Source organism: Equus przewalskii, chromosome 18 (genome assembly GCF_037783145.1).
Source record: "Equus przewalskii isolate Varuska chromosome 18, EquPr2, whole genome shotgun sequence".
Taxonomy (NCBI): domain Eukaryota; kingdom Metazoa; phylum Chordata; class Mammalia; order Perissodactyla; family Equidae; genus Equus; species Equus przewalskii.
The window spans coordinates 32,564,634-32,591,842 of record NC_091848.1 but is presented as its reverse complement, the minus strand read 5'-3'; the positions used below and the strand labels follow the sequence as shown (position 1 = coordinate 32,591,842).

The following is a 27,209-nucleotide window of genomic DNA, read 5'->3' as shown; positions in this document are numbered from 1 at the left end:
CATCTTCCTGTGCTGGGTGGTGGAGCGGGAATCAGCCCCTAATGAGTTTGTGACCCTGGACGAATGGTGCCCCTCTCTGGGCCTCAAGGTTCTTTAACAGAACCAAAAAATAAACAAATATGCAAAAATCCTTTAAGCTCCCTTATATCTCTAAAAATTCTTTCTGCAGATGTGGGACTGCACGATCTCTCTCCGTCCTTGAGACTCTCAAATTCTATGCATCGTCCCCTGAGCTTTGATTCCAGGAGCTATTTATTTTGAGCATCAGGTTCTGCACAGCCCGTAATCAAGGATTCAACTCTCGCACTGCTGGTGTCTCCTCTGAAGAGGAAGTAGACCAGTCGGGTTTTGTGAGCTGGCATCTCCCCTGCTTTAAACATAATTGAGGCCCTGCCCTGGGGAAGGGGTAGGGAGAAAGAGAGGCGTTCACTCTAATCCATTAGTATACTGGTTTGTAGTTCTTGCCTTTAAGAATTACATCAAAGGCGGGGATGCATGAAGAAAAGATATTTTGCTAAGGTGAAGGAAGTATTAGCATTCTACAGTTGCCATAACAAATTACCATAAGCTGTGTGGCTTAAAACAATGGATGTTATTCTCTCACCATTCTGGAGGCCAGACGTCTGAAATCAAGGTGTCAGCTGGGCCACAGACTCTCCAGAAGCTCTAGGGGTGAATGCCCTTTGCCCTGTCAGCTTCTGGTGGCTCCAGGTGTTCTTTGGTTTGTGGCTGCATCACTCCAACTTCTGCCCCTGGCTTCTCCTCTCCATCTTTCATGAGGACCCTTGTCACTGGATTGAGAGTGTTCTCAGGTAATCCAGGATGGCCTCATCTAGAGATCCTTACAACATTACATCTGCAAAGACCTTTTTTCCAAGTAAGGTCACATTCTCAGGTTTTTGGAATTAGGACACAGACATATCTTTTCGGGGGGCTACCATTCAACCCCACTGCAGGCGGCATGACTGATGGATCCTGGCTCCTGGCCTAGCTCTGGGGTGCTTTGGGTGATGGTGGATAGGGAGGGTACCGCTAACAGTGTCAGGGAGAGGAAAGGATGGGAAGAGTGAGGAGTGGGCACATGACCCCTGCTGACAGTGGCTGGTGCTGTCATCAGTAGCCCTGCAGGTTAGCGAGGGCCATTTTGAGCACCCACCTCTCTTTCTTTCCAAAGGAGGATGCTGTCTCAGTAAGTTAGGCTTGGCTCTGCTGCAGTCACAAACAGCTCCAAAATCTCCACGGCTTACAACACCAAACATTTTTCTGGCACTAGCCTCAGGTCTATGACAGGTTGACCACAGGATCTCTCCAGGTCACCTTCACTCTGGGACCAGGCCGATGGAGTGGTAGATTTGGAATATGGCCAGTCTGTGGCAGAAGGAGAAGAGTACACGGTAAACTTTGCGCTAGCTCTTGAATCTTCTGCTTGGCAGTGATGGATGTCACTTCTCATTTCACTGCCCACGGCAAGTCACACGGCTAAGTCTGATGTCAGTGAGGAGGAGACATATCATCCTTTCCCAGGGAGGGGCAGTGAATATTTATGAACCACAGGAAGGCAGGCCACAGGTGCTGTAGGAAGCGCCTCTCCGTCTGTTGAGAAGCTGCATAGCTTCCTCTACCACTCCCCATACAGGGAATATTGCTGCTCATCCAGGCTTTCTCGAAACTCTTAGCATTCACTCCTCCAAGGACTGTACTGTCCACATGTTCTGACTACAACCTACTCTTTTTTATTTTTTTTGAGGAAGATTAGCCCTGAGCTAACATCTGCTGCCAATCCTCCTCTTTTTGCTGAGGAAGACTGGCCCTGAGCTAACATCCGTGCCCATCTTCCTCTGCTTTATATGTGGGATGCCTGCCATAGCATGGCTTGCCAAGCGGTGTGTACGTCTGCACCTGGGATCCAAACCGGCAAACCCTGGGTGGCCGAAGTAAAACGTGGGAACTTAACTGCTGCGCCACGAGGCCAGCCCCACAATTACTGTTTATCTATACTGTCGAGGCCTCCCATCCCTCCTCATCCCTGTCTCCCAGGAAGAAACCATCAAATTGCAGTTTCATGCCCTTGTCCAGAAGAGCTGCTGCTGGGACTGTGCTTTCCAAACATAACCGACACAGAGTGTTTACTGCATGGTCACTTTCATAGCAAACACAGGAAGAGCACTCTGCCCCTTCCTCTGTTCGCAGAGGCTCTGAGAAATGGTCAAGGGCTTGGCCCTGAAGCCGCAGATGGAATCGTCTGTGGATCCCAACAGTCTTCCACAATTAAGGCAGAAGAGGCCTTAGAGAGGTGGAGGGCAGCTCCCGTGAATGCAGAGGTCCACAGAGGAACTGCCAGGCTTCTGTAAAGCCCCTAAATTGTAAGTAAAATAGTGTGAAAGTATGTGTTCAGTGCATATGTATTTTCTGGGGTCAGGAGCCATAGCTTACATCTGACTCTCCAAGAATCTGTGAACCCAGGAAGGTGAAGGGCCACAGAATCTAACCCAATCCTATCATTGTACTGGTGATACAGAAACTGAAGTTTGGTTCCTGACACCAGATGGACTGACTCTACGTAATGTATTAGCTAATAACTTCATCAAAAGCTTTTCCCTAGACCTTGGTTTCGTTTCAATGAGTAATTTCTCTAATATTACAACCTACTCTGGGAGAAAGGAAGACTCTTTGGAAGGTTACATTGACTTTTAAAGCCACAAGGGTGTCATTTGGTGCATTCCTACCCAGGCAATTATTACCCTTTGAGTGCCTGAAGAGCTCCCTCCTGCCTTCCCTTTGGTCTCCACAGGGACTCATTCTGTTTCTACCAGGCCAGTGTGAAACGTACAGCACTGGCTTACCAGAAGGGTTTACTTCGGGAATTTCACAGACAGGGCTGCTTCCGTCTTGCAAGGAAATTTGCATCCCATGATGCAGAATAGAGAATGACTATGGAAGACGATGGCAATAGGATTGCGTCAATATTACATGTCTGCCAGGCAGACAACAAATAGGTTTTAATAGCACAGGTCTGTTCATCCTCCTCTTCCTCCTCCATGAAGCTGGTTGGAGGTGAGTAGTATTTCCTTTTCACAGATAAGGAAATAGAGGGTCATTATTTTATTAGCCTCTGAGCAGAGATTCTTAACAGGGTCCCTGGATGGAGCTTTAGGGGTCTGTGAACCTGTGAAATGATTTGCAAAGACAAGTATGTACTTGTATGTGTATTTGGGGAGAGGGCAGAGGAGCATGTGATTTTCATCAGGTTCTACAAAGTTCTGTGACTGCATCTTATAGAATAACTGGCAGATTAGCCCAATCTTGACGTTCAGCTCTATCTTTTTTGATAGGTTCTGTCCTTTTTTTCCTTGGTTGCTGACCTCCACACAGCAGACAAAATTGAAAGCAAGAACAATTTTGTGGAGGAGTCACGTTTAGATGTTTCCCTTACCTATCTCTGTTCTGGAAAGTTTACAATCTTTTACTCCCGATGGTCCCACGTATGTTAGAGTCCCAGTATGAGGGGAAAGAAACCTTAACAATCACCAGGATTCATGGATGGGAAAACTGAGGCCTAGAGAGTCAGTCGCATTCACATGATAAATCAGTGATGGACTTAGTGTTCATTCCTTTTTGAGAAATCAACTCCAAACTCAGAGGGGAACCTCTTGCCAATATTTCTTAACAAATGACAATTCAGTGTGACTCATTTTTCTTGACAGCATGCAAATGAAGGAAACAAGACTGAGCGGCCTTCTGTCCAGAAAGCAGGAAATGAAGCCTGTCTGGGACCACATATTCCCTTGGGACACGTCGTAGTGTCAGAAATGGGTTCTGGAAGAAGCTGGCCTTTGTTCATTTCTGTTTCGTGAGTGAGCTCCTCCTCTTGGCCCTGGCTGGAGGGGTGGCTTCCCACCCACATTCCCCAGGAGTGTTAAACCAAAGAGAAGCTCATCAGGACTCCAGTCAGGCTCTGCTATCTCTAGAGCCGCCATCAGAAGCGCCCGCCCTCCTCAGCCTTGCTTTCCACTGACAGAAACGTTGACTTTTCCAGATGAGATGTTCTGAGCCAACCAGTTGCTCTCACATGAAGCAGAACCACAGTCACGAGGAGGCAGCTTATCCTCGGGCCCTAAGAGGCCGGAGCTGATGCTGTTGCACTTGGCTGGATTGATGTTTAAATGTCCTCTGCCTCACAGGCAGCCTTCCCTCCGGCCGGAGGGACCCTGGATCTCTGTAACCTCTGTGAGGGGTAAAGTCTACTGTTAATCTCACTAACGAGGGGTCTGTTTCACAAACCGGCCAAGCCCTGGTTTCTTCCAAGGAGACATAACAGTGTTTTCTGCAGAGGGGCCTGTGATAAGATATCTCAGAAATGGAGTGATTTAGGGCTAGCCCGGTGGGGCAGCAAAGTTCACACGTTCTGCTTCGGTGGCCTGGGGTTCGCTGGGTTTGGATCCCAGGTGCATAGGGCACAGCTTGGCAAGCCATGCTGTCTCAGGCATTCCACATATAAAATAGAAGATGATGGACACTGATGTTAGCTCAGGGCCAGGCTTCCTCAGCAAAAAGAGGAGGATTGGCGGCAGATGTTACCTCAGGGCCAATCTTCCTCAAAAAAGAAAAGAAAAAGAAATGAGGTGATTTATAAAAAGGATGTTATTTCCTACAGAGTAGGAAGCTGGAAGATCCTTTTAGATATTATTTACTCATTAGACAGACCGATAAAGAAACTAAAGCCCAGAGCAGGGCAGTAGCTGCTGGAGGGCCCAGAGCCACGTGGTAGGAGAGCTGGGAGAGAGGCCTGGGTACTGAGCGAGCTGCTGTGTTTGGGCTGCTCTGCACATCCCCGTGTTTCTGTATTCCTCCATGCTCACGGAGTCTTCCTCAGACTTCAGTCTCCAGATGTGCCATAGTTTAATTTGGGGGTCCTCAAGTCAAAATTTCAAGAACTGAAGAATACGGATCATGAGACCTGCTGAATAACATCGAAGGAACTTCTGAACACGCCACCATTTAAGCGGAGAGGGTCCCTCCCTTCCGCTGCAATCAGGCTATTACAGGCTCGCTCTGCCTCTTACCCGCTGGGCGCAGGCCAAGCCCAGAGCCCGGAGCTCCTACTATGACTTGGCCGAGCAGCAAGCTATTCATCCACACGTCCAAGGCCACTTTTGTGCGAACAGCTTCGCATCACCTGCCCCTGGAGACTTCGGATCACCCCTCTGCTCCCCCGCCCTCCCCTGCTCCAGCCCCTCTCTGGCTGTGCAGGAGCCAAAGGGGATTTGTGATAACAGAGTCACAGGCACAGGCCCAACCCAGGCCCGAGGAGCTTGACCTGAGGCAAGAGCATAGCCCAGAACAACACACGCCACTCCCCAGCAAGGAGGGGTGGCCTGGCACTCAAATCGAAAACTCCTGGGCTTTTGATGGAAGCCATAAAACAAAGGTGAGGGGTTTCTGGGTGGGGGAAGAATGCATGATTATTTATGGCTCTGGTCTGGAGAGGAGGAGAGCAGGGAACTCTTTCCAACTTGGCGCGTGATTCATGTCCCCCGGGAGCCGCAGAGCCGCGGCGGGCGTGCGCGCCGGCAGCCCCGGGCCAGCCGCACGCCCGGCGCTCGTTTATTTATGGTGGCTTATCAGCGGCTGTGCACGGCGATAAAGTTTATGAAAAGAGGCGGCGTCGCCGGCAGGCGGGCCGGCCGCGCTCCTTTCCCACACTGATTAGGATCAGCCAGGGCTCTGGGAGCTGCAGTTAAGGATCTCGGGTGCCCGGAGCCGCGTCGCCCCCTTCCTGCCCCGCCCGCCGGCTGGCCGGCCGCTGCCCCGCGTGGGAGCCGAGGTCAGGGCTGCGGCCGGCCGTTCCGGGAGGGGCTAGGAGGGACCGCCCCGCGGGGGAGGGAGGGCGGCCCCGGAAGCCGGGAAGGAAGAGAAAAATGCCCTTCCAAGAAAAATCCGCAGTCCCCTTGTTAGGTGGAAAGGGGTGATGGGAATTTTTCTCCTTTGAAGATGTGGCGAATTCGCATCCTCTGCCTTGACTTTTCGGCATTCCTTTCCCATCGTTGCATCTTCATTGCTTTCTCGTTGCCTTCGGACTCGACTCATTTTTTTTTCCTTGTCATGACCACGTTTTGTTTGTCCCTTCAGAGGATAGTAATTAAACCCCTACCTTGCCATGGGACACCTGTGAGCGCTGCAGAGAGAGAGATTCAGAGAGGAAGAGCCCGTGGTCCTGGCTCTCAAGGTTCTCAAGGTCATAAGGACAGACAGTCAAGTATAGAGTGACAGCAGCCCGGGGTTCTGAGTAAGCGGGAGCAGACATGGGGCTGGCGCTGCGCTGATGCTTTGGGGGCATTAATTTGTTTAATGCTCATAGCCACTTGAGGAGAGAGGTGCCATTATTATGCCATTTTACAGATGGTGAAACTAAGGCCCAGACAGGGTAAGTGACTTGCCTAAGAGGACTCAGAGAGTCAGTGGCTGAGCCAGGCTTTGAACCCAGGCAGAATGCCACAGAGCCTGTGCACCTAACCGCTAAATTTCCCTGACTCTCTAGACAGACAGTGAGCTGAGGGCGTGCAGCAGCCAGGACAGCTAATCCTGCAAGGCAAAGTCGATGTGGGCTTTCTGGGGGCGGGGGGCGGGGTGGAGACGCGTTATTCTGGTTGGGGCTTGAAGGGTCGGCATTCACAAGACAGACATGATGGTAAGAGGAAGGCAGTTTTACACTGTGGTCCTGGGTTCTCAGGGCGTGGCTCCTTTCACCTTCTGGTCTGCATTCTTTCTCCAAGGACTGAGAGAGCAGAAGTGCAGAGCCTTTATATGGTGTGAAAACGGGATCGCCTTCTTTAATCTGGAAGGTTCTATCTGCAGCTACTGAAATCCCACCAGCTCTCAAGTCTTAGCAATGGTCATCACCTCCTGGAAGCTTTCTGGACTGCCCCTTATCTCCCTGCCAATGACGACAGCAATCCTTTCGTCTCCTCTCCTCTCTTGCACTTGCCTGTACACATGGAAGCTCTTGGGTTGGGTTTCCATCTGTCTTGATTACTAGTTGGTGGGTTCCTGGAGGGCACTGGTGGACTCCCTCCTCCTTACCCACTTCTGTCTCAGGCCTCGTTTAATATCCTGCCCATAGGAGGTCCTTAGTGACGGCGCTTGGTGAATAAATATGGGAGATCCAGAAAGCTTCTGATCTCATAGGGGCCTCATTTACTCCTTGATGGATTTCATAATCAAGCAAGCTAAAAATGGAGACGACGTGTCCCCATCAGAGAAGGTCTGGACCACCCTCTGCCAGGAGAACACAAAAGCAGAGTTACCCAAGCTCAGAGTCCCCTATAATCCCTCCAGACTGGGAGCAGGATTAGTCCTGAGGCCCGGGTGTAGCAGGAAGTCTTGTGGCCCCAGTTATGGGGAAGGGCTGTGAGGGCTGGGAGCCAGGCAGATCGTTGCATAATCCTTCTTGATTTCAGTGAAGCTTTTCCTAGGGCCACTGGCGTGGTGTGGACATTTGACTCCAAAGGGTATGGTGTCAACTATGAGCACCTGTCAGCGCCACTGCTCAGGGGGTCAGGGTGGTGTCTTGTGTTTTGTTGTGTTTTTTGTTTGTTTAGAGCTAGCTTTTAAAAAATTTAATTGGAAAAGTAGTACATGCACATGATTTAAAAATTAAAATGGGGACCGGCCCCATGGCGTGATGGTTAAGTTCATGTGCTCTGGTTCAGTGGTTCACCAGTTCGGATCCCAGGCATGGACCTATGCAAAGCTCATCAAGCCATGCTGTGGTGGTGTCCCACATACAAAATAGAGGAAAATTGGCACAGATGTTAACTCAGGGCCACTTTTCCTCAGCAGAAAAAATTAAATTAATTAAAAATTAAAATTAATTAAAATGAGTCAAAAGGATATACAATGAAAATTCTATCCCCCACTGTAGACTCCTTAACTCATCCTCTCCCTCCTCAAGGGCAGCCATCAAGAGTTTCTCTTCCCAGAAATGCTATATACACATATATACAATATTTTTGTGTTTCTTATCATGACCTAATGAGGTGGCTGTGAACAGACTCAACGCGTTTGCACGTGATGGTGATGTTGTTATGGTTGTTGGTGCTCTGGAAAAGAGGGTTAAGGTTTATTGACCTTGAGAACTAGAGAAGTTGTCTTGCACATTCTGAATAACGTTTAGTAATAAAAACTGTTTAGTAATAAAATCTGGATATCTCAAATACTACCTGGAAAAAGACTGATCTGGTCCAAGGGTAGTGGAAACAGGATCTGCGAAGGCAGAGTTGGCCACAGATTTGATCTGGATAGGAAATGCTGCCAGGGAGGTTCATGAGTATAACTGGTAGAGCTCAGCAGATTATTTGTTGGGTAGACTCATTAAAGTATTTATAAATGTCCTGTTATTTGTTGGTTACTCTGTTATACACTGGAAGGAGGGAGAGTCATAGAGGTGAAAAAGATAACTTATAATTGAATAAGAAGAACCCAAATACATTCACCTGATGTTACAATAAAGGGTGCCCTCAATAGACTGGTTGATGGAACTGGCATCATTTAATCTAGACAAGAAAAGGACAAAAGGTGACTTAATTATTTAAAGTGCATGGAAAAGTGAGCTAGGTGTCCCTAGGTCTCCCCACCTGAGTACAGATGACTTCTTAGTGGCACTATACCCTAAGGCTGTCTGTAGCAAAGGATTTCCAGACCTCTGCACAGCTTCTCTGAGTTGTCCTCGGACCCCCCTGGGGCTGTTCCTGCTCACCACTCTAGTTACCCCTGGGCACCGCTAGGTGCTCTGGAACCAAAGCTCTGGGGAATGAGAAGAAGGTTCTTTGCTCCCTTCCCTATGTGTGATCTTCCAGCTGTGCGGTCCCAAAGTTCTTCTGTCTGCACTCTGGTTTCCCGCAAAACTCCAACTCAATGGTCTTTTCAGTTTTCCTTATGGTCCTGCTGCTCTTGATAGGACTCAGATATGAATCCAAAGTCTGTTTGGCCAAGGGATACTCACAATTAATTGTTTATCTCCTCCAATGAACAGGACTGTCTTCCTGGCTCCCCCTGGGCCTCTCAGATCTCCTTTTCCGCAGAACGAACTCCCTCCCAGGAGGCTCCTCGGCCTCTCACACAGTTGTCAGACATGCTCAGACACGTCAGACTCCAGCTTAGGTTCAAACCAGGACCTCAGTGCCCCCTAATAATAACTAGCAAGGGCTCAGTTGTCTTGATGAAAGATTCTGATCAATTGTTCCATAAGGAAGGCCAAACAAGAGGCTGTGGATATTAACGAAAGCAGGAAAGATTTTAGTGAGTGAAAAGGATTTCTTAGATCAGGATGATAAGGAAAGTTATTTTCCTCTCCCCAGGAAAAAGTCTGCCATCTGTCTTGAATAGTTCAGGAATCGGAGTCCTAGTTCTTGCCAAGCTGAGCCCTTGGTATTCCAGAGGGGGACTGAGATGTCCCACCTTTAAAATCCAATAGTAGTGGCCTTTGCCCTAGGTCAGGTAATGCAATTTTTCCATGTAAATTTTTTTCCATACCTTTTTCTTAAGTCTTAAACCTTTAGCACCTGCAGGCAACAAAACTAATGAACAAGTAGTAAACAGATATGAGTGGGGAAGCTTGAAAACCACCGATCGTGCTGGGTTTGTTGCTTTTTTTAAAGAACATGTGTGCTTGTGGTTTTATACTGCCTGCCCATAATGTAGCCATATTTTCTGCTATTAAACTTGTTCCTACTTCATGGATAGAATGAAACAGACCATTATTCCGGGGTGTTCCTGGAAGAGCCTCATGTTTCAGGAAATTCACCACGACTGTTAGTTTTCTACCGCTTGAGTACAGCCATGTGCCACGTAACGACGTTTCAGTCAACGATAGACCTCCTATATGATGACGCTCCCCTGCGATTAGTACCATACAGCCTAGGTGTGTAGTAGGCTATCCCATCTAGGTTTGTGTAAGTATACCCTGTGATCTTCGCACAACGATGCAATCGCCGAATGCCACATTTCTCAGGATGTGTCCCCGTCGTGAAGCCACATATGACTGTACACTTGAGCACCATTCTTGCAGACTCTCAAGTATTAGTTTCCTTTCCTCCTTCCCCCCCTCCCTCTGCTGTCTCACATCATGGCCCAGACTGACTCCCAGCCTCTGCCAGGCTGAAGATAACCTCTCTGTCTGGCATATCACCCATGGGCTAAATTTATTCTCAGGGGTGAGCTGGGGCTACTCTGACCAGTGACTCCAGGCAAGCATTTGAGCACCCATATCTTGGGAAGTGGAGGGGACCTACAGGGAGGAATGAAAGATGCAGAGAGAGATTGACAGGAAGCTGGCAAAGGGGCTTTGGAGAAATAGTCATGATACACAGTGACTATAGCATAAGTTGAAACAGCCTGAAGGATTTGACTGCTCCCAGCAAAGATTCCTTTTCTGTCAGTTATAATGTTACTGTAATACAACCCCCAAAGGGAAACGCTCAGTGCTAATCAGGGCTCAAGAAGTCAGTGGACTTGATGTACAGAATGGGGTGTTTCATTTTATGATGTGGCTATGGGTTACATAAGAGACTAATAAAAGAACTCCATAAAATGTGGCTTGGAACAGTGGGGTTGCAGCCTCTGCCAGAGGGTCAGCCTGCTCAGAAGTGGTTGTAGAGCAGGGCTGATGTCTAGCTGGTGTGCGCTTGTATGTGTTCTGGTTCTTAAACTACTGAAAGCCTTCTGTACCAGTTGTCAAGAGGCTGCCGCTCTTAGCTTTCTAAGCACTCTCCTGCTGCCGTGACTGCCCCTACTCCAGGACCTCCCCAGGATCCAGCGACCAAATGCAGAAAGCCTGAAAGTCCTGTTCTATGCCATGTCTCCAGTGCCACCTTGTTTCTGAGTGGCTGGTGCCCATGCAGTATCAGTTGTTAAGTACTTAAAACATCACCCGTCTTACAGCATGTCTTCCTGGGGATTGGGCCCGTCAGATACCTGTGGAGCAGAATAGGGACACAGTTTCATAAGATTGTTATTTCGGATTCCGGGCCAGTCCAGGATGCCCAAAAGAGGCTTTCTTAAGGGGTGCCTGTCACTCTCCTGGTGGCTGCAAGGACACACCCAACCGTTCCCTTGAATCATATTTGGTTACCTCAAAGGAGAGTTTTAATAGACCCAGGGACGACTTCAGGATTGAAGAGTATATTTGGAAGAAACAGACAAATTTGCATAAGGTTTCCCAACCAGGAATTGCATTTGCCATAGAATTTGTATTAGAAGGATACTTAGAAGACATCGGGTCTCTCTTCCCAGCCAGCACAGACTCCTTCTGAATCACCCGCCAACGGGGGATAGCCAACCCTTCTAGGTCATGTCTACTGAAAGGGAACTCAGCTCTTTGAAAGAAGCCTTCTGTGTGAACCAGCAGGAGCTGAAATCTTCCTAAACAAATCAAAGTGTGAACTCCTTTTGTTGAATTGCAATCTTCTTACACATCTCAAATTTTGTTCCCTCACTTAGATGGAATTGCAAGCCAAAGATGGCTCCAAAGCAAGCAATGTCATCTACTAACATGTCCTTTAGTACCAAGTAAGCTGAGAGGGCCTACAATCATTCATTCATTCAGCCAATGTTTGTTGAGTGGCCCCCAGGTGCCGGGCAGTGTGCCTGGTGCTGGAGATTCAGCACTGAGCTGAAGGTGGTCTTGCTCTGAAAGACTGCCCAGTCCATTGGGGACCCTCTTTGCAGCTACTCACAGAGCTATTGTCAATTAAGGGACCCACAGAGGTGGCCCTGAGGCCTCAAAGAACAGATAAAAGAAAACAACTCTGCACCTGAGGGCTCAGTGGTCAGAGAGAGGGAGAAGAAGAACGCACCAAACAGCCCCTCGAGGAAATAACACCGCTAGAATAGACAACCCGAGCAGAAGAAACAAGGACGTTCAAACACAGTGCAAAAAAAACAAAGGACTTCCTGGAACTAAAACGTATTTTTAAGTGAACTACTCATTGGATGAATTAAAGCAGAATATGGGCTTAGCAGATCAAGTGGGAGGATATCCCAAGCACAGAACAAAAGTACAAAGAGATGGAAATCCTGAGGGCAAAATCAGAGACAAGGAGGCTACTGGGAGGAGACCCAAGATGTCAGTAGTCAGAGTTCCAGGAGGAGAAGAAAAGTAAACAGAGGAAGGAGAGTGAATGATTAGACAAGTGACAGAAGTCTTCGTGAGTGAAGACTTGGATTCGAGGTTTAAAAAGAACTCCTGAGTTCCCTGTGTCTGAAAGGCAGGTACCCAAGCCCATCCAGATAAAATTCGTGAGCAGCAGGTGTAAAGAGAGCCGCTTGTCCCATTCGGTACAAAGAGGAAAACGTTAATTACAACGGGAAAGGAAAGAGGTGGGTGTCGCATTTCTCACCTACAATGATGGGAACTTGGACACACCTACAAAATACTAGAGCCAGGCAAAATGCTTCTTGCTGGTTAGGTCAAAAAAAAAAAAAATGTTTCACCCAGATACAGAGGCACGTGTCTGATTAAAATACTCTAGAAAGAACCTGAAGCCAAAGAAACAGTCAACAGATAACTCAAGATAGGAGAAGATGAAGAAGAAAGAAGTCAGTGGTGAGCAATCGGGCTTCTCAGTCTCTCTCTGTCTCTGTCTGTCTGTCTGTCTGTCTGTGTCTCCCTTCCTCTTTCACTCTCAGGCAGTTCTAACAGAGGCCTCAGCTGAACCCAAGGGGGATCTTTGGAGCTAGAGTTGTTCTGAATAGAGATAAGTCTGACTTTTTCATCCGAGCCTTGACTAGTAGTTGCATGGAGGGTGCCCCAGGGAAGGGAGCATACCTGGGGGGTGGCCATGCCCTTCAGCTTCAGGCAGTTCCTGGAGAGGGATTCAGCTGTAAGCTGTCAGCAGCCAGCAGTCTTCAGCTGGAGGGAGGTTGTGGGGATACAGGCTGTGTACCCAGCATCCACAAGGCATGCGCGGTGCCGTTTATGTGAAATTATATATACACACTTAGGTATGTATGTGCCGTGGTGTGCTGGGAAATGTTTAACAATTGGCTCTGGGGTGGGAGGAAGGTCTGATTTGTAGCTTCTGTTGATTTCTGTGGTGTAAATACTTCTATCATGGCTGATATCAAACTACTAATGTGATGTCACTGCACACGGAGCTGGGACAAGATGCACACAACTGTCTATCCTGAGCTGGTGCAAGCTGGCTCCTACCCACCACTGTGCGTGCACGAGGAAATTTAGGTGCAGCGTGTGGGCAAGGGGAGAGCATGAGGGGCAGCACTGGCTCCATCTTGTTCGGTGGGAGCACTCTGTCACTGGGAGAATTTCTCTTTGGGCTCATTTTCTCTTTGTTGTCACTTTTCTAACCCTCGCCCCTACAATCCCCTGCCCTTTGACTCCCTTCACCCCAGTAAGTTGGTATTCTTTGCAGGTAGTATTCCAGAAGGAATCTCAGATCCTTGTTCATACTGGAGCCCAAGTGACCATCAAAACAAGAGGCTGCTTCTCCATAGGCAGTTCCGAGGATCAAGGTGAGAGCCATGGAGGGACTGGCAAACCTCTGGGAGGGGCCCGGCGGTGCATATTTTTGGCTTTGTGGGACATATGGTCTCCGTTGCAACTGTGGATGCCCCTCAGGACAGTCTGCCAACTCCTGCTGTGTATGATCCCATTGTATCATAAACCTCCGTGTAAGTGTTAATTATGGCTATTTCAAAGGGCCCAGAGGAAGGAACCCCTTAACTCTACACCTTCAGCGCAAACAACGCAGAGCAGAGACTTAGGCCTCGGGGGAGGTTTTGTGGTTCAGCTGGCTTTGTGAATGTAGCTTTACCCAGGAATGTTCTTTGCACTTCTTTTTCTCCATGATTAAGTCAAGCGAGGAAAAGAGAACTCCTGAATTAAAAAAAAAAAAACACAAAACACAAAACCAAAACCCCAATTCTACCAACAAACCCTTTTATCTATTAGGTTCCTGTTAATTCTGGATTTGGAAAAACATACCTGGGAAGGAGGCAGGCACTCCCACTGCATTACCTCTGAGAAAGACACAGTAAGTAGATTAACAGCAAACCAGGTCAGGCCGGGGGAGCCTTTATATGGCTAAGAAATTAAACTCTTCGGCTTTCCAGCAAGTGAATTATTTGAATGGTAGTATGAAATCCACAAGTTTTCTATTTGTAAAAATGGCTCATGTAGGACCTTTTTTGGGCATCTGAGGAGCACCCCTAGCATGGGGGTGTAGATACTAAAGCTACAGCTTTCCAAACATATTTGGGGCAAGGCTCTTTTCTCCTAGCTTCAAGTTTTCCATCTTTAAATGAATACTTTAGATTTCTTGGACAGCCTTACAAATCTTTGTGAATTTGTGCTGCCATAGATTTCTAAATGTCATTAAAATGATTAAGCCCCTTACTGAAAAGAAATTCCTTGCCTTCTGACCACTTCTTGCATTGTAACCCCATAAGGTTGACAGCATGAGAGGCCAATTCTGTTTTGGCTTCCAATTTTCTTACAATGTGTGTGTGTGTGTGCGCGCGTGTGCATGCATCTGCGTGGGTGTTTATATTTTGGTGGTGAGAGGGTTATTTTCCAATAGAAAGTCTTTGCCTTATCACTACTTTGTTGATTTCCCCCTCGTAACCAGGAAGCTTAGAGCTGAATTTAGTGTCCAGACAAGCCCGCCCTGGGTATGTTGCAATTATCTTTCGGTGATTCTTCATCTTTTCTGATTCAGAGATTTCTATGGGAATTTGATGGAAACAAGGGGGAATGCCCCAGGAAGCATCCATAGATTCCCACAAAACATGCATAGAGAGTGGATGCTCATCGCTTCTTTTGGAGATCCTCAACTACCATGTTTTATGTTTTATTTGTATTACTTTCTGGTGTCCAAAATGCTGATGTACCTGAGGACTTCGAGACACAGAGGAGATGTGGCCAAGTGTTGGAAGGGTTTGTTCGTTTGTTTGAATGCAAAGGGAAGAGATAGTCAATAGTGTCTGAGGAAGAGCATTTCTCTGGGAACGTGTCACAACTTCATCCTGCAGTCAAGGGGGAAAGTGCTAGACCAAACTGAAGCCCTGGTTTTATCACTAGCCAGTTCTGAACTTAAACCTGTCCTCACTTCAGTGAGCCTCCGTCACCTTAACTGTCACCTGAGAACACTGCACAGGGTGGTGGGAGATTGAGAGACTGGAGAAGTGCTGTCTGCACTGTGAAGTGTGGCGCCGAGAAGAGGATTCAGTCAGGCTGCTTCCTCAGGCTCCTCTGTGATCAGCACTCAGATTAAACCCTGACCTGCAGGGACATGCAGAGGCCATCACCTCACCTTGTGCAGCAATTGCTACTTGCTGATAATGCAGCAGTCCCGTGCCTCCGGGAAAAAGAGGAATCTTGAGGAAGGCTCTAAGACTTCTAAGGCTTGAAATGAGCATGTAGAAACTGCCCGGCTAATGAGGCCATGGGCCATTCCTCCGGGGTGCCCACGAGAGATGCTTTTATCTACCACAGATCCTCTCTCTCCCGTCCTCCACACGTGCACACTTAGCCCCCGCTTTGAGCTGCAATGCAAGGACCAGCCCCTCTCAAGGCCTTCCCTGACTGTGTTCTGTTCTTGTCTCTAGGCCACAGGATTCTCGTCCATCTGATTCCAGTAGCATCTACCACTCGTTCTGCTCATCTGTTACTAAAGTTAAATTAAATAGTTTATGGAGTACTCACTATGTGGAAGGCTTTACGCTGATCATAATCCTATAGTGCCTTGATTAATTTTTCCAGATTGTTCATCTCTGTACGTATCATACCCCCAATGGGATCACTTGTGCTGCATGCATCCTTCCTGACATCTAGCACACGGAGTTGAGAGCTAAAGTCCATGTACGAGCTAACCCACTTTCTGCTAGAACTCTGGTATAACACAGGAGTGAGTCGAACACATAATTATTAAAGTTATATGTGCTCAATTTAAAAAGTTGGGAAATATATACAAGTATAAATTTACCCATAATCCTGTCATCCAGAGATAACTGCTTTTAATATTTTGGTCTATTTCATTTTAACCTTCTTTAATCTATGTCTCTATTTACCTAATTTGGAACATTCTGTATTCAAACTTTTATACTCTACATTTTCCCATGCCATTAAAATTTTTGAAAACATAGTTTAAATGGCTGTGTAATACTCCATTATATTGATGAACCATCATTTATTTATCAATTTCCTTATTAGACGTGTAGGCTGCTGTCAATTTTTTCATTATTACAAAAATTATTACAATGAGCAGTTTTTATACATATATCTACACATCTATAAGTCTACATATCTGATTATTTCCCTGTGATGTATTCATGGAATTTAAATTACCATCCAAGGGGTACGGAACTTTTAAAGTTCTTGGTTTGTATTACCAAATTGCTGTCAGAAAGGTTTATGTTTTCTAGTCCCATCAGTGGAGAAGAATGCCTGGTTTATCATTCCTACATTCATTATCTTTTTCAATATTTATAAATTTGATTAGAGTACATGAGTTTTAGTCTTTTACATATTTCTTTAATCATTAATGAGCTCAAACATCTTAATATATTTCTTAGCAACTTTATTTCTTCTCTGAATTATCTGTTTATGTTTTTGACCATTTTAAACAATGGAAGCGTTAGTATTTTTCTGTTGATGTGCTACTCATGCATTATTGAAGGCTTTAAAGGCCATTTTAAAATCACCTGCGTATTTTTTTATGCCACATCATCCATAGCCACCTTAGAAGAAAGACCAGTCCCAGAGGCATAGAGCAGTTCCTTCAAAGATGACCTCAGTTATTTTGGGTTGTTGAATAATTTCTTCCTTGGGTAAAAATGCACGAGAAAATGTGCGTGCAGTTTTTTCGTCAGCACACTTACTTTCTATTAAGTGGATATTTTGTGCTGAAACAGATTCGCAGATCCACCAAACCAGACGATGTTGCTGGCAGAAAAATGTGCACGCTCTGGTGTTTGTGCAAGAATGAGAAGACCTCTGTGGCGCAGTGGCAGGAGGTCAGACCATCCACTGAATTTTCTTTCTTTTCCTTCCTTCCCTCCTCCCTGCCCTCCTTCCTTCTCTTCTTCCTTCCTGTGTCTTTCTTTTTACTTTTTGTAGGTCTAATGTGTCAGGAATGGCTTGACTCGTTAGATGATACATATTTTTCAGAAAGTCTCTATTTTATCTATTTTCCTCAGATAATATAGATTCCTGAAAGCATTGAAAGCATAAAGACTTTTTTTTGAAATCCATTCATAAGATGCACAAGAAGAATTCATCATAGAAACTTAAATCAATCTTTAAAAAAAACAGGCTTCGGCAACTCCCTTGAGATGGGGCTTAGCATTATCTTGATTTTACAGATGAGGCTCAGAGAAGTTGAGCAATTTGCTCAAGGTCAACAGCCAGTAAAACAACAGCACCAAACTTGGACCCAGTTCTGCTGATGCCAAAGCGCATACTCCATCTATACCACTCAGCTAGCCTAGTTAGTTATAGTTCTTAATTATGTATGATCAGAAAACCCGTAGCACATGCATGAGGCAGGCCCTGCTGGGGACAGGGCACAGTGGTGGGACATTGGCCAGAGTATTGGACTACCGGGCTAGGAGAGTCAGCAAACTCATAGATGAGAGAGAATCCTTAATGGAGGCCAGAGTGACTGTCTTCCTGACAAAATGGCCAAAGGGGAAATTGGTCACATTGATATAGAAAGGAAATGGTTAGTGAAAGGAATTAGGCAGTTCCTTTCCCTACTGAAAGACTTCAGGAGTTCCACGTGTGTGAGTCTGTTTCAGCGTCATTGTGAAAGGCTGTGGCGTTTCTAGGACTACGAGGAAGAACAATGGGCCCCAGGAAGATGGAAGTGACCCCGGTGAAGCTCTGTCAGTGTGTAGCAATAAGGCCCCAAGAGTCAGGGGAACGAGCTTCAGGTGTGGTGGGACTCGAACAGGAGGAAGGCGTGCCAGTGGATTGACAGGGGAATGGATGCTCCCTGTTTCATATGGCAGCCTCTTTCATGAGGTGTGTGATGAGTTATTTCCATTAACTGAGCTCCCCATCATGACTGCAAACAGTGCTCTCGGGAACCGGGATGTGGATGAGAGGAAGGAGCGCTTTCTGGTGGGGTGGAATAGATCCTCTAAGACGGTGGCTTTCATACTTTTTTGGACTGTGACTCGCAGTGAGGTGTACCTTTTCTATCACAAGCCGGTGACACATACATATGTATGAAACTGAAGCAATATTTCATGATACAATACTTGCCCTTATATGCAAGATACACTCTGATATTTTCTATTCTCTTCTATTTCATTTGAGCAAAAGTGCTGGTACCTCTTGCTAAATTAATTTCTCAGTCCATTAGAGGGTCATGACTTATTGAGTGAAAAATCACTGTTCTGAGTTGCACCGTGTATCAGCAAAACAGAATGTTCACAGAAGGCATCATTTGGGCTCTTAATAGCCATCATCGACAGAAAGTTACATATAGAGTTTTTTCCAAGGAGAAGAGATAAAGTATAGATCTTTTAATTCTGTTTAACCTCTATCCTTCTAGCCTGCAAATAACGTCCACTGTGGTGGATTTGGGATTGTCCAGAATGTGACTGTGTAAGGCTGGGATTGGAAGCCCGTTCTGAATATGTGCCTGAGTACCACGTCAGTTCAGCCGTGCTGAGCCTGAGCGAGGCGTCCTCCCTCACAAGCTTCCCAGGACCCCTTGGCTGTGCACACAAAGAGAAGCCGGCTTTTCTTGTTTGCGCCTTTGCTCCTTCCTATTTGATTGAATTTGAAGAGGAACTGTTTGCCTTTGGCTGCACATCCTGAATCATAATCAGGATGCTGCTGGCACAGAAAACCTGCTCCCACCCTTGCCTGAAATAACTGAACAGGGAAGTCGAGATCCTCCCCTCTCCAAACTTAAAGAAAGAGGCTCATAATTTATGGAGTGCTGGCAAAGCATCAAAAGTCAATCCAGTCACTTACAGTAAAATCAAGGAGGGCGGAACAATGAATATAAAGTGAGATTCAAACACCTCATTAAGGGAACAAAGTGTCCAGTTGACACCAGAATACTGATGCTTACATATTTGTAAGCCAGAGTCCAGTGGCCTTCTGAGAGACTTCCTTGTCCGCGGGATATGAAAGGTATAAAGCCACACCCTCAGCTTTTTCAGTCCTTCAACAAATATGCTTTGCTGAAACCATCTATCAAGCATGGTGCTACTAAGGTATATTGGTTTCTTAGGGCTGCTGACACAAATTACTATAAACTTGGTGGCTTAAAGCAACATAAATTTATTCCCTCATAGTTCCAGAGGCCAGAAGTCTGAAGTCAAGGTGTTGGGAGGGCCAGACTCCCTCTGAAGCCTCTAGAGAACTTGCCTCGTTTCTTCCAGCTTCTGGTGGCTCCAGATATTTCTTGGCTTGTGGCTGCATCACTCCTGTCTCTGCCTCTGGCTTGGCGTGACCTCCTCCTCCCTGAGTGTCTGTCTTCGGTGTGTCTCTGAGAAGGGTACTTGTCATTGGATTTAGGGCCCACTTGGACAATCCAGGCTGATCTCATCTGGAGATCCATAATTTAATTGCATTTGTGAAGACCCTTTTTCCAAATATGATCACATTCCTAAGTACTAGGGGTTAGGACTTGGTCATATCTTTTTGGGTGCCACCGTTCAAGATCCAGAGGGTAGAAAGTTGAAAAGGACAGGGTTGTTGTTCTCAAGGAGTTCAGGCTAGTAGGGGAGACAAATAGTTAAATAACTATATCGAAAGAATAACCGCATCCAAAGCTGCGTTCCAGGTGCTGAGGGATCTTAGAAGAGATTGTACTGGGAACTGATGCCGAGGTTGTGGTGGGGCAGAGGTAGGGTGTGTGTTTTTTTTTTAACCTTTGAACTCTACAATTTCCTGGCATCTAGAAATCACTATAGAACGTCATCAGGTTGAAAAGACAAGTCCAGTTTGAATAGTGAGGATTAACACCGGCCCGGCCAGATCTGTTGGGTCTGGCTGAGTTCAGCTAACCCTTTTGGTTGCCTCGAGGTTTTGGAGAGTCGGCAGGAAAAGGCGAGAAAGCCGAAGCCCATGAATTGGTTGAGATTTTTGATGGCTATATTTCTGAGAGGTGAAGAGCTGGATGCCATGAAATGGGTCATTGGCTTTCTCTGTGGCAGAGAATGGGGAAGAGGACCGCTTGCATCTGCCATCCATCCCAGGTCGGAGCGTGTGTGCCCCTGCAGGGCCACCTCGGGCCAAGGCTGTTGCCCCACTGAGATCTCCTCCTCTGCTCCAAGGCCTTGGGCCGGATGTTCCGTCTGAGCCTGGTGTGGTGGGGGAAGGCAGCTACTGCCCCAAGACATGCTAGAGAGAAGAGACAGAACTGTTACTCACTTCTTTTTTGGGACAGCATTTTTACAAGCTTTGCAGAACATCACCTGCAGCTTTTTACATTCTCCTGGGACTTTACCTTCTTTATGATTGTTTATTATATTAAAAAGGTTCTTGATAATGGCTATTATGGAATTATTGTTAATGTTCTTGTGCGTAATATGCTTGTTGTGAAAAATGTCTTTATTCCTTTTTTTTTTTAAAGATTCACCCTGAGCTAACATCTGTTGCCAGTCTTCCTCTTCTTCTTTTTCCTTCCCCAAAGCCCCAGTGCATGGTTGTATATCCTAGTTGTAAGTTCTGGTTCTTCTATGTGAGCTGCCGCCACAACATGGCAGCTGTCAGAAGCGTAGTGCGGTTCTGAGACCAGGAAGGGAACCCGGGCCACTGAAGAGGTGAGAGCACTGAACTTTAACCACCAGGCCATCAGGGCTGGCTCAGACGTCTTTATTCTTAAGGAGCGCATGCGGAAGTGTTTATGGGTGATATGTGATAATGTCTACAATTTTCAAACACTTCAGTGACAATATGGGCACATAAACCTAATAACACAAAAATGTTAAGAATTGCTAGGTCTAGGCAGAAAGTATATGGATGTTCATTGCTCTATTCTTTCACCTTTTCTCTATGCTTGAAATTATTCATAATAAAAAACTTGGGATAGATTTGGAGAAGAAAATTCTTGAAACAGAGTTTGTTGACCTGTGTTTCATGGGCTCTGGCGGGAGAGGTGGATGGGTGTCGGGGACCAGGAAGCTTCTAAATTTACGTGTAAACTTTTGTGCTGTGTGTGTGTATGTGTGTGTGTGTGTATGTGTGTGTGTGTGTGTGTGTGTTTCTTCCCTCTTTGTGGGGAGGGATTTATTGTTTGTGCTTCTCCTCTCATTCTCAAATGAGTCTATGACTGCCCCCCACAAGGTTAAACATCCTTGCTTAAAGCTTGAGATAAATTTGCATGCATTATACTTTTTGTAAATGGATGCAAACAGAGGAGCAGAGTCTGTTGCTTATGTATCATTAGTATTTTGTTGCAAAATTTAAATTAGATTATAAAACTAAATTGGATTCTACTTTCCCATTATCTTCATTACTGGTTTCTTGATTTTTCTTAATTAATTCTTTTCCTATCATAGTTGAATTCTTATACTCTTTTACAAGTTTAAAATATTGGTTGCTAACATGAACAAATCTGTTTTCCTTTGCACTAATTTAAAACTGAAATAATAATTTTGGTATCCCTTTCTAGGTTGTAAAAATAACACAGACTCACTGTATACAACTTGTAAAATACAGAAGTGTATAAAGAAGGAAATAAAATTACCATTAACCCGTGCTCCAGAGGTAACCACTAATAGTATTTTGATGTATTTCTTGCTTTCGGTATTTATGCACCTGTGTGTATGCATATGTATATATGAACAAAGTTGGATAAGACTGAATGTGCAGGTTTATATTATGCAAAAAGAACACTTTAAACTTATGTACTTTTTAATGCTTCCCCAATTTTTATAAAGAAGCATTTAAATGGATTTCTTCTGTCTTTGTATTAAATATGGTTGCTCAAATCCACGTTTTTAGGTTTTAGTGAAGATACCTTTCCCTTGAAATCTATCTCTTCTGAGTACTTACTATCCTCAGTAATATTAATTATGTGAAGTGCCTCACGTTACAATATATTTTGCCCCATTGAGTTGCCCCTCGGAGATGGGTAAGAAAAAATTTTTTTTTGCTTTTTTTGGTGAGGAAGATCGGCCCTGAGCTAACATCTGTTGCCAATCTTCCTCTGTTTTTTCCCTCCCCACAGCCCCAGCACATACTTGTATACCTTAGTTGTAAGTCCTTCTAGTTCTTCTATGTGAGATGCTGTCACAGCATGGCTTGATGAGTGGTGTGTAGGTCTGTGCCCAGAATCTGAACCAGTGAACCCTGGGCCACCGAAGTGGAGTGCGCGAACTTAACCACTTGGCCATGAGGTTGGCCTCAGAAAACATTTTTTTTTAAAGTCCATGCTGGTTATTGAGGATGGAACCAGGACAGAGTTAACCCCAAACTGTTGGAAATCTGGCTGGTTGCAGTTGGGGTGGAGAGATTTGAATAAAACTCTTATTCGTGCTTGCACTGGTATGTGTATACAGGTTTGATATTTGGTGAAATCAGAATAGGGCCAAGAAATCATGCTATGGCTGCCTGCATGAGCCTCCTTCCCAGGGGCCAGGAGGTTGCTGACCTTCTGAGCCGTAGAGACCTCACGGGAGCAGAGGAGAGAAGAGGAGCCCCAAGAGGGAAAGCAGAGTTGATGGGGCCTGGAGAGATGGGCAGTGTGACACTTGTCCTCCTCTGACTTTCCTTGGTGCTTGGTGAGGCCCTCATAAGATTTGATTGGAACCAGAGTTGTTTGTTTACTTACGTTAATATATGGTGTAAAGCACCAACAAAGCATCTTGCACTTAATCGGCAGAAAATGAATCCTATAAGACGGTACCTTCATGGGAGGCATTTGTGTCGTTCAGCAGTAAATTAGAGCATGGGGCTAGGATCCAGACAAACCCTGTGTAGGTTCTTGAGTTTGGCCTTTATTAGCACTATGACTTGAGGAAACTTGGTTAATGCTTCTAAACCCATTTTCTTACCTGTGAAATGGAGCAAGTAATAGTTCCCATCTCATTGGGATATTGAAAGGATTAAGTAAAAACATTCCTGTAGTAGTGGCTGATATTTGTCAGGGGCTGATCTCATTCCTAGAACTGATCTAAGTGCTGTGGCCCTGACCATCTTATTTCATTCTTAGGACTCTGTGAACTGGGTGCTAGCATCCCCATTTTGCAGATAGGGAAACTGAGGCCTAGAGAAGTTGAGTAACATGCCCAAGGTCCCAGAGCCATTAAATCGGAGAACTGAGATGTGAACTGAGGGAGCTGAGTCCTCTCTCTTCTATCTTTACATCCCACTTTGCACAGCACCTCGCCCCTAGCCATCCCCTCATGAGGCGTTTGTGTGACTACACACCTGGGGAAGGCCCGCTGAATGACACCTACAGGATTGTTCTTCCAGGTTGTTAGTTAGAAGGGCGTGAAATGTATTCCTGTTGTGGAAGAGAAAATGTGCTTGTTTAGAAAAGACACCCATTCTGGGAGGCTGATGTTCAATCCTTTGAAACAGGAGCTTTAAAAACTCATGTTGGAATAAGCTTGTGGGAGAAGGGTTGGTCTGGTGAAGATTTCTGCTGTTCCTTCTTCCAATCAGCTGCTGAGTTGGGCTGCCGCCAGACTGATGACTCTTCCCCCGCATGCAAGAGGGTGAAGCAGGAGGGTGTTACCGGGAACCGAGACCTGGACGGGCTTGCAGGGCTGGGCACCCGGCCGAGTCACACCCAAGTGGTGGGCGCTTGCCAGCTTCGGGGCTAAGCTCTTGCCCCTGTGAAGCTGGGCAGGGCGGGCAGCTCCTTGCTTGCTGATTCTCTTGTCTCCCAGGGCAACAGCCTGGAGCAGACTATGGTCACCCGTGGGAATGCTCCTCCTGAGTCAGCGAGGCCTGCAGTGGCCCTGGCCCAGGGTGTGGCTGTGTGTTCCTTTGGGCCCTGCACAGATGGCCTTTATCTCAGAGGATGTCACTGCACCATCACGGGTTAAGGGCTGGAGCTGTAGGACAGAAGCTGCTTGTTTTGAGCCCTGTTAAGTCCCCAGAAAGTATCAACTTTTAGGCCTTTTCATTGGGCTGCTGCTGTATGCATAAAGTGTTTAAGTTGGGGACACTTTAAGTCTGTTAGGAGATCCGTGCACGACCATCAGAAAGAGACCAGAGACCGTGGTTCTAGAATCAACTCTTTTTTCTGATTTGTTGTATAAATTGGGAAGACCACTTTCTCCCCTCTAGGCCTCAGTTTCCCCATCTGGAGAATTAAAATAACCCTGTCCTGCCTGTATCTCTGGATTATGCTGAGAACCAAAGGGGAGGATGAATGTAAAAAGGGTCAGTAAATGGCAGAGTGTTGCCCTAAGGCCAGGAGCCATTTCTTTTCATGCTTTGGATATTACAGCCCTGGCTCCTTCTGGTTGTTCTCCTGTTTGAAGAGTCTGGCCACGGCCAGCCTTAAAGGACTGGCATTTGATTTCATGAAGAGAGGTGGCTGGATTGCTGACCTGAGATGCCAGCAGGGATATGTAAGAAGCGGGAAGAGCTTGGAGAGCCAGTGTTGGAGGCCGTGGGATCCAGGCACCCCCACCCGGTCTGGGAGCCTCCTTCCATTTCTGCCTTCCCTGCACTGGGGTCTCATTTGATTAAGGGGAAATGAAGGTTTCTCCATCAGGGCCCCTCAGTCTTCTGCGGTACTCTTTGGGAACTCTTCTATTTTGGCGGCACACGTTGGGGGTGATCCACCATGATGAACATGTCTTTTAGGATTGTCGTGCTAGATCTTTCTCCATAGAGATAAGCCTTTGAGGTGCTGTGAAGCTCCACTCCCCTCTGGTTTTGCTGGGAGGGGAGATGGCCCACATTTGTCATTCTGGTTTCGGACTAGCCCCCTCTTTCATGTTTCCTGTTCCTTCTTTACTCTGTTTGTTGCTCTTGGCACAAGAATTTGTGTGGATTTGTTCATAACAATTACCCTCTGCCTTGAGAAGCATGTGGAATGTTTTAGGGGTATTTTCACAAAGTCCTGGGCCATATTTTTATGGCTGGAAATTAACCAGAGAACTGCAAAAATATAGGCTTGCTTATTCAGCTTTGCACCCCGAGAATAATTTCTTCTCGCCTCCTACTTCTATATTCTAGATCTTTGGGCCATATGTACTTCTTGGACTGGCTCCTTCCTCTCTACAGGACTTTGGGGTTACTTGTAGCTCCATGTTTTTATTGTCAAGTCTTCTGGTCCTTTTCTCACCTCCCAGCTATCATCATTCTCCTTGATTTCATTTTTTCTCACTTCAGTCCTCACCTCCTCCTCGTGTCCCCTATTTCTTCCATCTTAGAAATCTCTCCTCTTTGAGGTGGAGGTGCCTGTCCACCCCAGTCTTTACCCCTGCTTCCTGGAAGGACTCATAGAGATCATGGATATTGGCTGGGAGCTGAGGTGGGTGGCCTTTAGTTACCTTTGAAATGGCTTTAGCCACTCAGACTACAATTTCTCTTGGGAAATGAATTGACACAATGGAAAACTCCAGCAAACATCCTTTTGCTCAGCCATGGTTGTAAAGTCCTGGTTCATTTCCACGTTTTAATCATTCTTTTCAGACTCTGGCATAAAGACCTGTTTCTGGTGCCTTTTATTTTCTGATTTAAGAAGGTAAAGCCTGGGGAAAACTGAATCTTGAATGTGATTCTACAGAGTTCTGTTTGTTGCTCCATCATTCCCCATTAGCTGGGCATCCACTCAGTGACAGGCATGGGGTAGGCACCGAGGACAAAGGAATTGGTATGATGACTTCCTGCTCCCAGGCACTCGGAATCTAGTCAAGGAGACTCCCCTGTGACACATGGTCAGGGCCAAACAAGGTGACGTGGGCACACCGAGGAGGAAGTCTTGAATTCTGCTTGAGTAGAGATGGCATGGGGCAGTGGTGAAGGCTTTTCAGCTGAAAAGGTGAGATTTCAGATGGTCTTAAAGTACATGATTTTACTAGGGAGACAGGGAATTATGGGCAAGGCTCAGCATTAGGAAAAGCGAGGGATGATGAGAGGAGTGGTATATTTAGGGATCAAGAGCAGCCAGATACAGTGGATGCAGTGGAGGTGGTAGAAATGGAGGAGAGATTGGGGAGTCATCTTAGAGAGCCCTCGTAAAGGGCCTTGGGCACCATATGAAGACGTTTGGACCTTGCTGATGGGAATCATTGCTCTCTACCCCTACTCCATCACCTTGACCTTTCTGTAGGGCTTTCCTGCCCCCAACCCACTATGAGATACTCTGAAAGACCTGCGTGAGTTTGTGTGTTTCCGGCTACAAAATGAAGGACAAACAGAAATAGCCAGAGACCAACTACAAGGAGATGCACTGGAGGATTCTGTGAAAATCCAGATGAGAACTGCAGAGTGTCCATGAATCCAGCAGCCTCTGCCTCACGGACTGCGTGTCAGTACTGCCCCGTCACACCCAGTGACATGCACTTCTCCTGGTACTGGGGCCGCTTCCGGCTTGACTCCTGGCCTCTGCGGTCACCCATCACATCCCTTACCAGCACTCATCCTCTCATTTAGAGTGGCCTGGACTGGGGCCTCATCACCCACACTCAGGCACTCCCCCCTAGGACACGCATGCCAGAGACGTGGCAGGATGGCTGAGGTGTGGCCGCGGGCCCCCGGGGAGGAAATGCATACAGGAACACAGAAGTTGTGTGTGTCTCCAGTGAGTTTGGGTCAGGCTCACCATTTCCTTACTATCAAGCGCAGCCCTTATTGCCGTCCTCGTTTGAGGAAATGGATTCGCATGGGCTAGGGAGGCCTGCCTGCCTTCGTGTGAACTCAGAGGCTTCCTGCTCGCGGCGTGGGATGGCTTCAGACATGTTTCTGCCGGCCTTTTGGCTGCACCTAGGTAGGGTCTCCTATTACCTCACCAGCTGAACATCTCCTGGTGTCATCCTCAGGGGCGCTGGGAGCTCTGGGATCCTCTCCAGCTTCCATCTCCCAGCGAAGAAGGCCTGCAATCCCAAGTCTTCCCTTGACTCTTGGCCTCCAAAGGTTTGGAGCAGCGTTTGCCTGGATGTTCTAGGTGTTTGGCAGACAAAAGATCTCAAAACCTTTGGGAAAACATTGGGTTGAGCGATCCTAAGCAGTTTAATTTACTGCAGGCCTTCTCGAGATCTCTAAT

General features: G+C 46.6%; 1 long non-coding RNA gene across 1 annotated transcript; it reads left to right on the top strand.

The window, feature by feature from the left end:
* Positions 1-4,759: 4,759 nt before the first annotated feature.
* On the top strand, positions 4,760-21,096 carry LOC103560651 (uncharacterized). Its single transcript, XR_011529146.1, has 6 exons — positions 4,760-5,428; positions 13,428-13,527; positions 13,967-14,048; positions 15,622-15,788; positions 16,927-17,028; positions 18,573-21,096. It is a non-coding gene; the product is annotated as an uncharacterized lncRNA (long non-coding RNA).
* Positions 21,097-27,209: the final 6,113 nt, after the last annotated feature.